Source organism: Bombus vosnesenskii, unplaced genomic scaffold (genome assembly GCF_011952255.1).
Source record: "Bombus vosnesenskii isolate JDL3184/JDL3185 unplaced genomic scaffold, Bvos_JDL3184-5_v1.1 scf7180000013264, whole genome shotgun sequence".
Lineage (NCBI taxonomy): Eukaryota > Metazoa > Arthropoda > Insecta > Hymenoptera > Apidae > Bombus > Bombus vosnesenskii.
In genome coordinates, this window is record NW_022882924.1 from 7,981,377 (window position 1) to 7,996,153 (window position 14,777).

The 14,777-nt window shown below is 37.2% G+C and overlaps 1 protein-coding gene across 7 annotated transcripts in view; it reads left to right on the forward strand.

The window, feature by feature from the left end:
* LOC117239952 (nucleolysin TIAR) overlaps nucleotides 1–14,777 on the forward strand; it is a 583,038-nt gene that overhangs the window by 266,384 nt on the left and 301,877 nt on the right. The window lies entirely within an intron of this gene.

Genomic DNA, 14,777 nt, shown 5'->3' on the forward strand with positions numbered 1-14,777 from the left:
AATGCAGATACAGTCATTCGTAATTTTCATATTAAATTCCTACTACTCCGTGCCTTCGATCTGTAAAAATTCGAGTCCGTTCCTCTAACGATTTTTAATATTATCTTGCCCCTTTCAATCTAGTCATATATGATAGCCCTGTACAGTCTGTCCTAAGTAGCCATGTCCCTGAGATTCGTAGCATCGACGGTCCGCATTAGCATCGACAATAATTTTCCTTAAACGGGTTTCATTAGCGCGAGGTGGCGGATATCCAGAGGCGTCCGTTCTACGCCTTCGTTTCTGGCATTTTCTAAGTTTTCGTTGTTCGCCAGGCGTTTACATGCCAGTGTAAGGCGCTTCTCGTCATGAACCTGTGGTAGTAAAGTGTATCCCGTCGACGATAATTAGCCGTACAGGTCTGTGCAGTAGAAACGGAACGTAGGAAAGGAGAGAGGGTGGCTCGTATTCAGACACACGTCGCTTCCATATGCCGCCTAACAGCGCGCGCTGCTCCTGCCTGTAGCTCGACGGAGACTTCCGTTTATTAAATTCATTTATCTTCCATGAAAATCATGTTTGTAACATGTACCTCTCTAATTGGGCGCATTAAAAATAATTTTCCGCGAACACGCCTTAATATGCAAGCACGCGCGTACCTGCCACTCTACTCTTGGCCACTCCTCTTCAAGCTTCATCTACACCTCTCTGGCATCCGTGCTCCATCGTACACTGTATAGGTACGGAGCGGACACGAGCGCGCATGGTCTCGCGCGCGAACATTCTCAGGCTAACGTATCCTCGCGTGAATCCTTTGCGCGTGTGTGCCTACGCAAACGGCGTACAAGCGACGCGAGCGATTACGCCTAGACGTCTGTGTGCCACATCTCTGTGTGTATTTAGATACGTAGCTACATCCAGATGATACATATTTATGATGGAACGTGTGCTGGCTGGCTGAATGTGTACAACTAAACACCGGGAGGCGGGCCGAATAGATTATTTGCATAGCAAATAGCGAGACGCGGTTCTAAGTGGAAACACCAGCCACGTACGCGACTAATCTCATCCTTTTGAATTCCTCGCCCTGTGTTTACGAGGCCATTTCTCGTCTGAGGTATCGCGTCGTCTTCGCCGACGTCACACGCGCTCGTGCGAGAATCTGCTATCGTACTCCTTATCTTCAGACGCACTAAGGAGTTTGTTCACACTCACATTTCCTGGTGTTCAAACATCGCTGGCGTATAAGAAGGATATGCTGTGTGCGTGTCTCTTGCAGGAAATTGTCATTTGCTCTTGGAGGACGCATCGAAGAATGTTTTCCTTTAATTTAACTATTTCGGGTTATATCTTATGACCGACGCCGATATCGATAATTTGTTCAAAAGGATAAAACACGTATAGTGACTTTGTCATTTATCATAGAAATTGTGAAGAAATGACGCACGAGTAGAATTCAAAAACATATCTCCCTTTGTTTGACCGTATCGCGTAACAGGTAAATATTTGACCAAGGAACCTCCTTTACTCATCTCATAGTTCAGAAATTAACAAACTTAAACATCAAGAGCTTTGTAAACGTCAAAATACTGTCACAGTGTTTGACAATCAAGAATATTAATTTTATTATTAGGACATAATTTTACCAAATCATAACGTACTAGTTAGACGATGTATATCCGATTGCAATGGCCTCAGCCGAAAAGAGATTCAATGATAATCTTCTTCACGATCAGAGGAGTTAAATCTCGTGTCCTCGCCGCCTTACTTAGATGAGTCGATTAAAACACGACAGTGTGATTTATCCTGCTTGTCACCCTCTCACAGTTCCAAACTCGAGTGTTGTGCGCTGGTGTTTGAGGTACAAACTACTCGTCTGGGTACTCATGAGAGTCTTGACATGAACGCGATGCTAGCTGATGCTTATATGATGCATCGAACTTGTCTTACTGGATGGCTACAGTAGCCAACGTCATGTATAAAAAAAGACCCAAGAATAAATTTCCTTGCGGTAGAGAAATCAAGGCTATGTTTTCAGCGTACTAGCCGAATGCACCGTGCAATTGATCCTCTTAGCGCTAGTTACGTGATATAGACTACAGAGTATACGTGAAAGCTCCCATTTAAACGTGATATTATCCGATGATTATACAGTCACAACGGTATCCAAAGACAACTATTACGATTCCATATGTGATTGATGATCAGTAAAAATGCGTTATCTGTGTTAACAGCGTGCATTAAATTTCCCCTTTGAATCGGAATATGAATATTCGTTTCGTTTTGTCATGTTTTGTAACCAAATATATACTTGGCATAAATATTCTATATCAGTAAATAGAGACAACTAAACGTGAAATATTCGCGCAGCCGCAACAAATATATGTTTAACATACTTTTCTTTAGGAGGAAATGCAACAGGTTGGTAGATACTTAAAATATGTAACTATAAAGTACATTTCAAGGAGCACTTGACGCATTACTAAGGCAACGTTAATATTATAATTAAAAGTGCGTGACTTTTAATTATAGGAACTATATACGTAGTTCTGCATTTTTAATATCAAACTAAAAAGATATTTGAAATATATACCTTGTCGTACATGCAGAAGTATTAAACAGATAATATTCGAAGTTTTCATAACTCCGTCGAACTGGTTTATTCTAAAATTTTCTACCGTGTTTGTTCGCTCAAGCACTTCGATAAAATTTGTATTGTACCAGATATATTTTTAACAAACGAATAGTGATCTTTTCTGTTAGCATGTAATATTTGCCTTTCAATTCTGTTCTAAAAATACATGAATATGTTTCACGTTTATGTACGGAGAAGGACATTTTTGAATGTTATTTCCCAATCCTGATATTATTTTGTATTCGAACCGAACAGTATCGTCTTGGAATCGAGAAACAATATATAAATAAATGGCAAAATTATAAATCATACGTCATGAATCAATCATATGAATCCTTCATAAATGCTTTCCTGTATACTAATGGATAAATACTGCATATGGTATATATCAATGTGTAATGTTATAAAACATGGTATTTATTTATATACAAACACAATTGACCATTTAAAATAAATAATACAGAAAATAATGAATCATATAAACGATAAATTTCCATAAATGCACTTTTATTTATCTATATATGCATATTTTCTGATCAAATAAGGTAAGTGACTCAAAGGATAAGTTTCAGCGTATTGATATAAAATATTTGTATTTGATCTTTGTTGAAACATTAATAAATGTTCAACTTGATTTAATTCTACTATCTCGAATTTATGTGCGTATAGTGTGTCTCAACCGCATTCCTTCTGTAACAAGCGAGAAGATTTACAGCCCTTAAAGGCTATCATTATAAGAAGTAAACATTAATGCTATGATAGGAGCAATTCGTTCTGATAAATTAGTTTTTCAATTGAAAAATCAATGCAGTCAACTAAATGCAATTTTAGGATTATATTTATTATTAAACGAGAAGTAAGACAGTTATTATTTACAATGTTTAAAAATATTACGATGGTATTTCTATGGGATAATAATATTATTATAGATTAGGTTATTATAGACCAATATTAATATTGCATAATAATATTCGTATGGAATGAAATGTCAAAAGCCTTTAAGGGTTAATATTTCTTGAAAGATACTTTAGCACTCAAATTTATAATATCGATTAAGAATAAAAAGCATGATAGTACCTACAAATGATCCAAAGAACGAAACAGGATTAAAGAATTTTTTGTTCCATGAAATGGAACGAGAACCATAAAAGTTACTTATATTTGTCGTTATCCGAAAAGTACAATACTTGGAACAGTACCTAAATATTGTTAGAAAAGTTAACGAACGACATTATTTTTTCAACTTCCACGATTTGATCGGTGCCTGATAAACGATAAAAAAACAGGAACCTCTATTAATTTAACCGGTTTAAATTCGACAGAAAATAACATTAGGGCAAATGTTGTGGCGAATCTCGTGGAATTTGTCATCGTACTGCAAATTCTCGATGAATGATAATGTGCAGGTTTAATGGAATTACCAGGTCCTGAAATTTTCTGGTCGCGTCGACAACGAGCAGCGACGGCCAAGCATACAGAACAATAGCAAACAAAAATATGCAACGATAGTGTACAATTTGCAACACAGATGTGGACGAAACCTTTTAAAAATATACAGCCCAGCGTGGTTGCTAAATCGCTAGTGATAACGGATAATGTACAACGTTCTTGATACAATAGCTTTCAATAATAATTAGTTAAAATGTCATAGGGAATGCTTGATGAGAGTTATCGTAACGTGCATAAACTGCATAAAGCAAACAACGAACAAAGCGTTTATAAGTACTACGCCTGTAGTACGATGCTTGAAACGATAATGTAAGTGACGTATTGATAATAAAAGTTTGTAAAATTATAAACGTTCGCACTTTCCACGCTATATCTTCGTAATACGTAACGATATCCTGTACCGATTAACAATTACAGTTGCTATCTGAGATCGAATTCCACCGTGAACTGTTATCTACACGTACTGTTAGCTCTCATGTCGAATACAGATTTAATGAATCATCTCCTGGAATTGGTATTCCTCTGTTGGTTTGATTCTCCTCATACGTAGATTATAGTTCCAATTCTAATAACCAATGAAGTTATCAACCAGTACCGAAATGTTTCGTATTCAACATTTCGTATTCAGCTTGTAAGATTACAATATAACGTAACGAACCGAACGTAAAGCGATTGAATGACATATACGTAAGATGAAACTTTTGTATTGCGTACAATAAGATTCGTTATCAATTCGATCAAAGATCTAGATCAACAATGATTTAGATGTTAAGAGGGGAAAAAATTAGGAAAGTTACAGAAGTAGATAAAATAATGTTATGTAATAATGCTATGTAATGTTAGCTGTTTATGCATCTATGGTAAATCTAAAAATACTGAAATGCACATAATATGCAGAGATACGTGAAATATCCAAAATACAGTAATTATTAAATATAATGTGTAATAAATACTGTAGAATAAAATAAATTTATGTTGAAACTCTATTTCCTTAGTCATTTCATAAAAATTTGAATTTGTTTAAACATTCGTTTATAAATGGTCTACAAATGACGCTGGAAACAATGCGACGTAAAACCAAAATTTTAAAGAAGTTAATTACACAAGTCCAATTGCGAAACTAGACGAAACGAAACATTGTGCATACTTTTGCAACGGAAGTAAACCTCACATGAGATATCAAATGCTTAATAATAATTGAAAAAAAAAAAAAGAAAAAAGAAAAAGAAATAACAAAACGAACGTGTGATGCTATATGACCAGCTGTCCTCGTTACGCCGCGCAGTAGATACAGCGATATAAACTCAGACGTAATATGAACGAAAAAAGGAAAGTGGCTTTTAGCCCGACTCGTAACATTCGTCTCGAACTTGGCAGATTCTAAATTTGCCCGAGTAGTTTCGGATTTTAATAGGGAATAGCCTGGTAGCCGCATATGCAGAGAAATGCCGTGGTTAAGGGGCAAGAGGAGGCAGGGGGTGAAAGCAGATGGGCAGGCAAGATATAGACGTGGAAAGACCGAGTGAGACCAAGAGGCGGGAGGAAGTAGATAGGGCCATCCTGACACGGCAGCCGTTTGCGCTCGTCACACGGTATTTAGAGCTTTAATGCGAGCAGACTGAAATGCAGACCGGACTCGTGTACACGAGGTCGATGGAGTGAGCAGGGTAATGAATAGGGTGTTAGTGAAACACGATGTAACTGCTAACGTTGAAGCGGCCACGCGGCTGTATAACGCGTGGATATCGTAGCTAAAGAACGGCCACGCTTAGCTGCACATGTATTGTGCTTGGTGACGTCAACACGTATCGTCTGATAGTTGTTTCAGTAGAACGGCGAAAGTATGCGACTCGTTCTTCTCTTTCTTTTCTATGTGTCCGCAGCCGAAATTAAAGTTGAAGGTAGGCTGAAAACGCTGTGGTAGCTAGCAGAGAGGTAATTTAAAAGACACGCGTCTGGAGTAATACAAGTACAGATGTAAGAAAAATAAAACGTTCAATCGTGATTTATCCTTCGTTGTTCGGTACAGTGATGTGAAAAAGTTATGATTAATTGGTATTTTTTGATCGCGTTTAGTCGCGATTGAATAAATTAAGTACGAAATGTAACGAATAAGGGTAGATTAGAAAACCGTTCACAAGTGTGTGAATATTTCAGAAGCTTCAAATCATTTCGATATCTTTCTTTTTAAACATTTGTGAAAAAATTGTGAAACAAATAGTTTGAAATAGCAGATTTCAGTATTTGAATACGAAATGTCTCTGATCATGGACATAACTTATTACTCATTGATCTCTTTACATCACAGATTTCTATGTACGTGATATATTCAGTATACTTTCTTGAAATGAATATGTGATTAGTCTTCTTGTAACAGATTCATACAGTAAACAATGTATAAACAGGATCATTTGGAAGCTTTAGATCGTTTGACTATCATTTCTCTAAATAATTATGAATACTACAAAACTGTATATATACATTTAAAATAAATACTTTCAATATATAAAGTCTATACTTGAATATATTAAGTACATATTATCCCGGCATAGCACATGATTTCGAAGGGCTAGAATAAATTATAGAAACATTATAAAATTTGCAATCAACTCCTTTTAAATAAAATTCGAGATATTCAATTACCAAAACCATTCGTCGGAAACCATTTCATTAATGCAGTTTCAACTAACCTTCTGTACGCGCATAGACGAAAAACAACGCGCTTGTAAAATGGGGTTAATGGAAAACCTTGTATAACAGTTTCTGTATGTACCTATAAAACAAGATAAATATAAAGCCAGGAAACAGTAGCAGACATTAAATAACACTGCATGTGTCTGATTGCTTGAAACGCGAATACGAGTAGCTTGCGTGGATGTTTTGCTTCGTAGGAGGAGGCGAAACAAATGGTAATTTTTTCGTCGACATTCGCAAAACTTTGTTTTTCTTCAGTTATTATTTATCAAGGCATATTTCTGGAATGCCCTCGTGCATACATGATTTTTGCGCGTGCTAGGTCAGGCCTGTGTGTGCGCGCATATAGCCAGAGAATACATTGCACTTGTCTTATCGCGTATGCACGATGCTTGGTCTCTGTGGCGCAGCGGTTCTCAACAAAGTCGGCATAAATTATTCAAGAATCGGAGCTGCCCGATGAGCTTATGTAACCAGCTGCCACGAAATCTCAAACGAAATCCACCTGGAAAGATTACAGTTACGCGACTGAACGACGTGTATAATTGCGATATGGTTCGTCTTCGTCGATGATTATGCATAACTGGTTACTTGAAAAATTTTTAACAATTTATCGATAATTTATTTACGGTAGAAGTTTGCAAGATACGCGATACAGTACGTGTGGCTAGAAGTCTTTCTAAGCTATTAATCGAGAAAGATAAATGAATTATTTGTCATCCGGCTCGTTAATAGAACTTAATTTATTTAGCTTGAGGGATTTCAGAAATCTCCTGTTACATTACATTTACATTTGCAAGGACCAGAACTAATCCGACTGAAATTAATTCGTCTCTATTAATTCTTAATGATTCGGTTGAAAGGTTAGAACGTATAACGAATGGCAACGGTGAAAAGGCAATTCGTGACAGTAGAAAATACAGAAGAAACAAATAGCTGTTTCAGTAGAATAAAAATTCTGCCAAACTTTGACAAATGTTTTTAAACGATTCATTTCGAAGCGATATACGTATATATGTCGCGTATGGATCAAACTCATATCATACCACGTTCGAAACCGATTTTTAATTATTCTCAACCAACGAAATCAATTTCAAGCTTTTATTTCGGCACAATCGCAATGCCATAAAGCTAACAAACCGTAGGCAAGTAGGTTTCGGCAGCATTAACGGTGCAGCGAGCTGGTTGTACACGAGCCGCGAAATTATACAAGGGATTATACGAGACGGATGCAATTCAAACGAATGTAACTCGGTAAAATTGCAAAAGTTCCGGATTTCTCCGCGGCGTGAACACGCATGTATCACTTTATCCCCGATGGGATACATGATAAACACCGAGAGTGGAAAATCTAGTTAAATCCGAAAAAGTTCAGCCATGCAACCGAAAGTTGGTTGGGTAGAAGGAAAAAGGCATTTAACGAGAGGACACGACCAGCGGAACAATGACGATAGCTTGTCAACGACGAAGCGTACGGATACCTTGCGCGCTAGGTAGAAAGAGAAAGAAAAGGAATGGGGTGAAACGAGAAAAATGGAGAACGACTTTTTGAGCACGGCCCTAGCTACGGAAAAATTTGTCGTGGTTTCTCCTGTGCTGGCGTAAAAAGCTATGATAATAGAAGCGTAAAGAGGGTCCAGGGTTATTTCATAATTACAGACTGTACTTAGACGAGCGTGCATTACGCCTGCTCCTCTTTTCCTCTCCCGCCTGTACGTGCATATATTCGTATTACGGAATTAAGGGCAGAGGCTTGTTCGTAGCCACGCGAAATCCGCCAAGCAGAGCACTTTCTTCTATTCTTTTGTGGTGCCTACGTTCTTTTTCGGCGACACCGTTACGCCCATTAGCGGGTTATGGGATTTTTTCTTAATTAAACATACAACGGGTCTTGCAACCTTATCCGGGCTCCTTTACCGTCGCCCCCTTCCTTGTTTTCTGAACCACCTCGTTTGTTTTTCCTTCTTTAATCTGCCGCGATCTCGCCGACGCGACCGCCCGAGAAAACTTCCCCTTTCAGCCAGCCACCCGTTAATTAACGTTTAACAACCGACGAATATTCTTTTTCATAATAAACTTATTCAATATATATTTTCAATACATATTACTCAAAGGAATAGTTGGAAACTTCGACAATTCTTAGGTACCCAAGCGGTAATTATGGGATAAAGAATGTTTCTGTAGATTTGGAACTATTATATCAAGCAAGGTACAAGCTTCTACTAAAAATTGTAACATTATGAATGTTAAATATAAATCGATAGATATATTTTCATTCGTTTTCTTACTCTTATTATCTTCTCCTTGGTTAATTTATTTTTCTCTGTATAACATCGATTTTTAATTATTAATATGTCACTAACATCTGATTACAACTTATTTATTCAAGTTCTTTCGATTTCAATAATAACGATCATTTCTTTACAAAATTTATCATACTTTTGTATTTTGTATCAAAAACGTGTTATCACGTTTACATGTGCAAAGCCTGCGGCGAATCGCTCTACAGTTATCGATCTTGAATACCTTGTGCGCTACAAGTTCCCAACTAGCAAAGGATCCAATTAATAGATTAATAACTAAAGACATTTATAAATAGCAATTTAACAGGCCATGATCTAACGTTTCGCGAACGCGATAAAACAAGAGAGATCGTTTACCCCTTCCATCTCCTTGGAATTATTAAGTAATTACTCATTATTAGGTCAGTAGATACGGCATGATGAATAGAGACAAGCGGTGCCTTCGTAGCTATAGATCACGTCAAACGTCACCGCATGTCACGAACGAGTTCCTCTGACGTTGTAGTCGATCTCTCAAGTTCCTTGATTTGATGTATGCGTGCTTCTCTCCTCGACTTCCCTTTGCTCTCTCGGCCCCCTTTCCACGCATAATCTCTCACTGTACTCGATGACGTTTGCACCGAGGTTTCCCTCGCTGCCACACTGTTGGTGCAGGTCATGGTGTATAAGCATTCCTATAAGCGATAGCATTGTGTGTACACGCTCGTGAGTGAGCGTGCACACAACGACCCTGATGCGTATACACGTTCACCCATATACTAGCAACTTCTTGACTGTTTGTACACACTGTGTGTGCTTCACGATGGTCGTATAAAACAGTCTGGATATCGCACCGTTTCCTTCCTTCTTCTCTATTCTACTTCTTACATCTCGCCCCATCACCTTTTTTGCATCTCGCCCCTTATGTCTCTTTTTCTTTATCGTTTAGAAAAGAATCGGCGTGCAATATCCATAAGCGCGTAAGAAAGTTTGGAGTATCTTGTCGTCCAGTATTCTCCCCGGGAGGTTTAAAATTTCTTCAGCGTCACTGTAGAAGACTCGTCTCTCTCTCTCTCTCTCTCTTTCATTCTCTCTCCCTGTCTCTCAGTGTCGAGCTATTTCCGAGATTCTTGCAGATTTCTCTGTATAATATTTCGTCGGGGCTTTGACCTTTGCTAGATGAATTTTTCTGCTGTCTGCGCATTGACACGTTTCTTGTCGACCACGTAGAAATGCATACTTCTCTTCAATGTTATTACTTGGCTATGGAAAAGTATTTGATTTTTAGACTAGAAATTATTGTATAGTTAGGGATTTAATTATATCATTCTTCCCCATTTTCTGCAAATGAAAATGAATTGGTTGTGTTTCACACATACTCGACTTTAACATATATATATATATACATACACAATACATACAATTGTACGTACATCTGTATACAATTATAATTTTGCAATATAATTTAATAAGTGTATGGTGGCATAATTACACTTATCTAACGATGAAATTACATCTAATTCTACATAACGATAAAGATCTTCAAATGGAATAAAAGCTTAAAGTAAAACTTAATCAATATCGTACAAAACATACCTTTGCTTTCCACTAAAAAGTATAAAACAGAATCCATTATAATAATCCGTTTTTATCAATTTCCAATAAAATTCCCTCGTTACGTATTCATTAATTTACGGTTTATGTAACTATTACTATTTCTTTGATAAAAAAAAAAAGACATTCTTCTCGGTATACACTTTACAGAATTTCACATCGTGATCACGAAGTACGATCATTAATCAAGCAACTTCCATTTCTTCTGTCCATACCATCCCCACCTGATTACTGTATCCTGTCGAAATCTCTCGCTGCACGGTTCTTGAACATTTCGGATAGCTCGGGTAACTTTGCCATTTCAGCCGTGTCCACGAAGCAGGGCGATCAGAGGTAGACCAACACTCGTATTAAATCGAATACCAACACTCATTAAACTCGCACCTTTCCCTCGTCACAAGCGTTCGCTCGATCGATCGACCACAAGAGAGGTTAAAGAGGTTCAAGTACGCTTTGAAAATCGATGCCACCTAGAACGCCAGAAGCTAGCTAGACTGGTATGAACGGTTCGCCTATTAGGCAACCCGGTCTTCGGGATTTTCCTTAGGAATTGGAATCAAGCAGCGTTATGAAAGCAACCTGCCTTATCAATGGAACCGATAATCAAAGCTGAAGCGATTCTTGAAGCAATGCGAACCGACGGGACAAATGATACTCGAAATTATAGCTGCTTATCGATAGAAAAGAAAATTATACAATATTTATATCCTGTTATACAGGGTGGTTGGTAACTGGTGGTACAAGCGGAAAGGGGAGGGGGTGATTCTACGCGAAAAAAAGAAGTCGAAAATATAGAATACAAATTTTTCGTTTGAGGCTTTGTTTTCGAGAAAATCGACTTTGAATTTTCGCTCGGTACGCGTGCGGTACGTTATAACGGATCTCACTGTAGATCGTTGTCTCGATGGAAAAATTTAAAAAAAATTTTTATTCTATATTTTCGACTTCTTTTTTCGCGTAGAATCACCCCCTTTCCGCTTGTACCACCAGTTACCAACCACCCTGTATATGAATGAAGATAGTTTCCAACATACTTGTATATAGTACAATCATTCATTGTAATTTGTATGTTCATATTGTAATTTGTAACAATTTATTCAACATTATGAAATCAACTTAAGATTTAGATGAATCAATAATGAATAAAGGTACTAAATTGCTAATAATGATCAATTAATTAAATAACAACGAATTCTTTGCGATATTATAAGTATTCTAGATATCAAGATTGCCAGGTTATTTAACGATTGTAAAATTGACATGGAATATTGCAAATGGCATACAATTGTTAAAAATATGTATTTTACGAGGCAGAGATACACAATATTCATAGACAGAAGATATATGGTTTAACGAGTTTATCTCGTAGGTATTTGTGGTAGTTGGTCGAAATATCGCTTTGATCATTTCACAACATTAAACGCTGTATAATTTGTTTGGTAATTTAATTAATCGCTTTGTTGTAGCAGGCATTAATTAACTAACAAATTTATCTCTAATCGCAATACGGTGTACCGAGTGTAACGCTATTTACAAATTCGCAATACACAGTGCGAACCGTCTACACATGAGCGGTGCTCTGGTAATGCAATTCTCTAAACGTTATCCCACAGGGCTCGAAATAGATACGTAGCTACTCGAGAAAATTGCTGCAAATGGAAAACTGGAATTGTCTGCTTGACCGTAAGACCATGAAAATGTCTTTCGCGGAAATTTCAACGCGAAATAACCTCTTAAATGACACTTATATTACCGTTAAAAGCGTGCAAATATTTGTTACCTCTTTAAATTACGCTTTTTACATCCATTCGACGTTTTTTCTTCTATATAAAATTTGATAAAATCTCTAAGAGTACGCAATATTATGCTATTATGTATATATATATCTTTGGATAATAGTGTTTCAATAAATGCTCGATGCTGTTACACATACGCAGATACAACTGACATAAGATCATTTTAATTCACTGTATTTATTGTTCATATTGCCAAATTTGTGGAGATTTCAATCGTGTATACTTTTACCACGTGTCATTTTTGTAATAGAACCTGTAAATGTATTAACCCTAACACGCCTGAATACGCTCTACTGTAATAGATTATATTAATTGATATCGATAAAATTGATCTCAAATTTTGATATATTATGATGCAAAGTGATACATTTATAAATTTCGATAAAATACATTTCACCTTAAAAAGTTAATTATAACGTAATAACTCGAAGGAAAAAGCAGAAACGTAAAGCGACGTGGATAATCTTTAACTTTAAGGGTAATTCTCTGGACGGATCATTGAGCAATTCCAAACTGAGGCGGAGTTAAAGTGAGCGACGCGAATCTGATGCAAAGTTCTAACTGTCGTCTTGCTCGTTCAAGAGTTACCGTTCCAACTATTTGCCTAGTTCCATAGAAAAACGGAGCACTCCCTCAGGTTAATGAGAGACACGCGAGCTCTTCTCAGTCAGGATTCTATTTCTTATCTTGTTAAAGAAGGAAAGTCGATGCGACGGTTTATGAAAACGATTCATGTGAACGTACGTTCCAAAAATCTCATTCGTGTATCGTGAAATAATATCGCAAGAAATTTTTCGTTCGATTATTTAGATACAAAGTTTTGCGATCAAATTTTCTACAGAAATTTTTAAAGTCAAAACTTGAATGATGTAAAGTCTGGAAATCGATGTAGGTCAAATATCTAGTACTTTTTCAGAAAATGCAAAGATCTGTTCCTGAACATAATAATATTATTTTGTTAAATAAATTTTCCTCCAACCTGATTCTAAAAGCTCGTGATTGTACAAAATCGCTATACGTATAGTAAGCACATTATGCAGATTGTCTATAGAATTTGACACTATCACACAATCTACTAATTAACGATCAAGTGAGTTTACTATTGATGGAAATTCGCATACACGAATTCGCACATATGATAGACGCCTATAATTCACGTTTCAACGATCGATCCAAGTCTTGCGAAAGTTGGATTCAAGGTTCGGTTTAATTTCGATCACGTGCTGATACGGGGAGGCTATAACGAGCTTGTCGGTGAGAAGAAAACATCTGCACATGAGGGAACGGAGATTTTTCCCGTAGTTGACGGCCGAAAAACTTGACTGACGTCGGAGCAATGTGACAATTATCTTTGACATAAATTTCATTCCGTGCCGCCGCTATGCATTTATCTCGCAGCAGGTGTCCACGAATGCGAATCAGGAGGATTCGTGTGAATCTGGCTGCAACGGAGCATGGTCGAACATTGTTAAAAAGTACGAATGAGTGATTGCGTATCACGTTCGCGTGTTAAGGACGTCGATACGACATCGGCCATCAAAAATGCTTAGCTTGTTACATCGTTGTCCCGGGATGACTGATAAGAGATAAGCCTCTTACGAGCCGATGTCTCAGATAATTTACGCTCGTCAAAAAATGCATTTAATCAAACGGCAGTGACATATCGCGCTGCGTGCATTCACGAGATTCGATCAATCACTGTACTAGCTTGTTGCAGTGTCTCGCTGGATTTACTTAATTTATTTCTTTCGATTGAACGCACATGTGTTTCGGCGTGAAATTCATCGTAAATATAAGATATCGGAGTTGGATTTTAACGCTCGTGGTAAAGAATCAAATTATGGAATCGGTATAGCAACTTTCGAATCATATCCATTCGAATTAATTGTCGTGCAGGACTGTGAATTTGTAATGTTCATTTCACGATATTTTAGAAGTGTGACATTTATTTACTGAGAATGCTGTGAATCGAAGACTACAAAGAAGTAAGACGATAGGTTACATGTTCCACTTTTCACTGGTGAGTAGCCCTAAAGTTGAACGATTACAGTAGTTGTTAATTAAGATTATAATCCCATATCACGTTTAACATCTGAGAAACTTCTCTCGTTTGGAACTTGACGTTGAACGCGTCTTAAATACATAGCATCTCCATTCCGCGGGTGACAATAAAATAGAAAAATAACGGAACTGGAAGGGTCGTGTAGCAGAAGCGAATGAAATTTAATTGCGTGGAAACTCCGACGTTAGCTATTGTTAGATGTAGGTATAGAGCACGGGGTTGACGCCACGTAACCCTTGCAGTTTCATAGGGGTTTACTTGAGTCA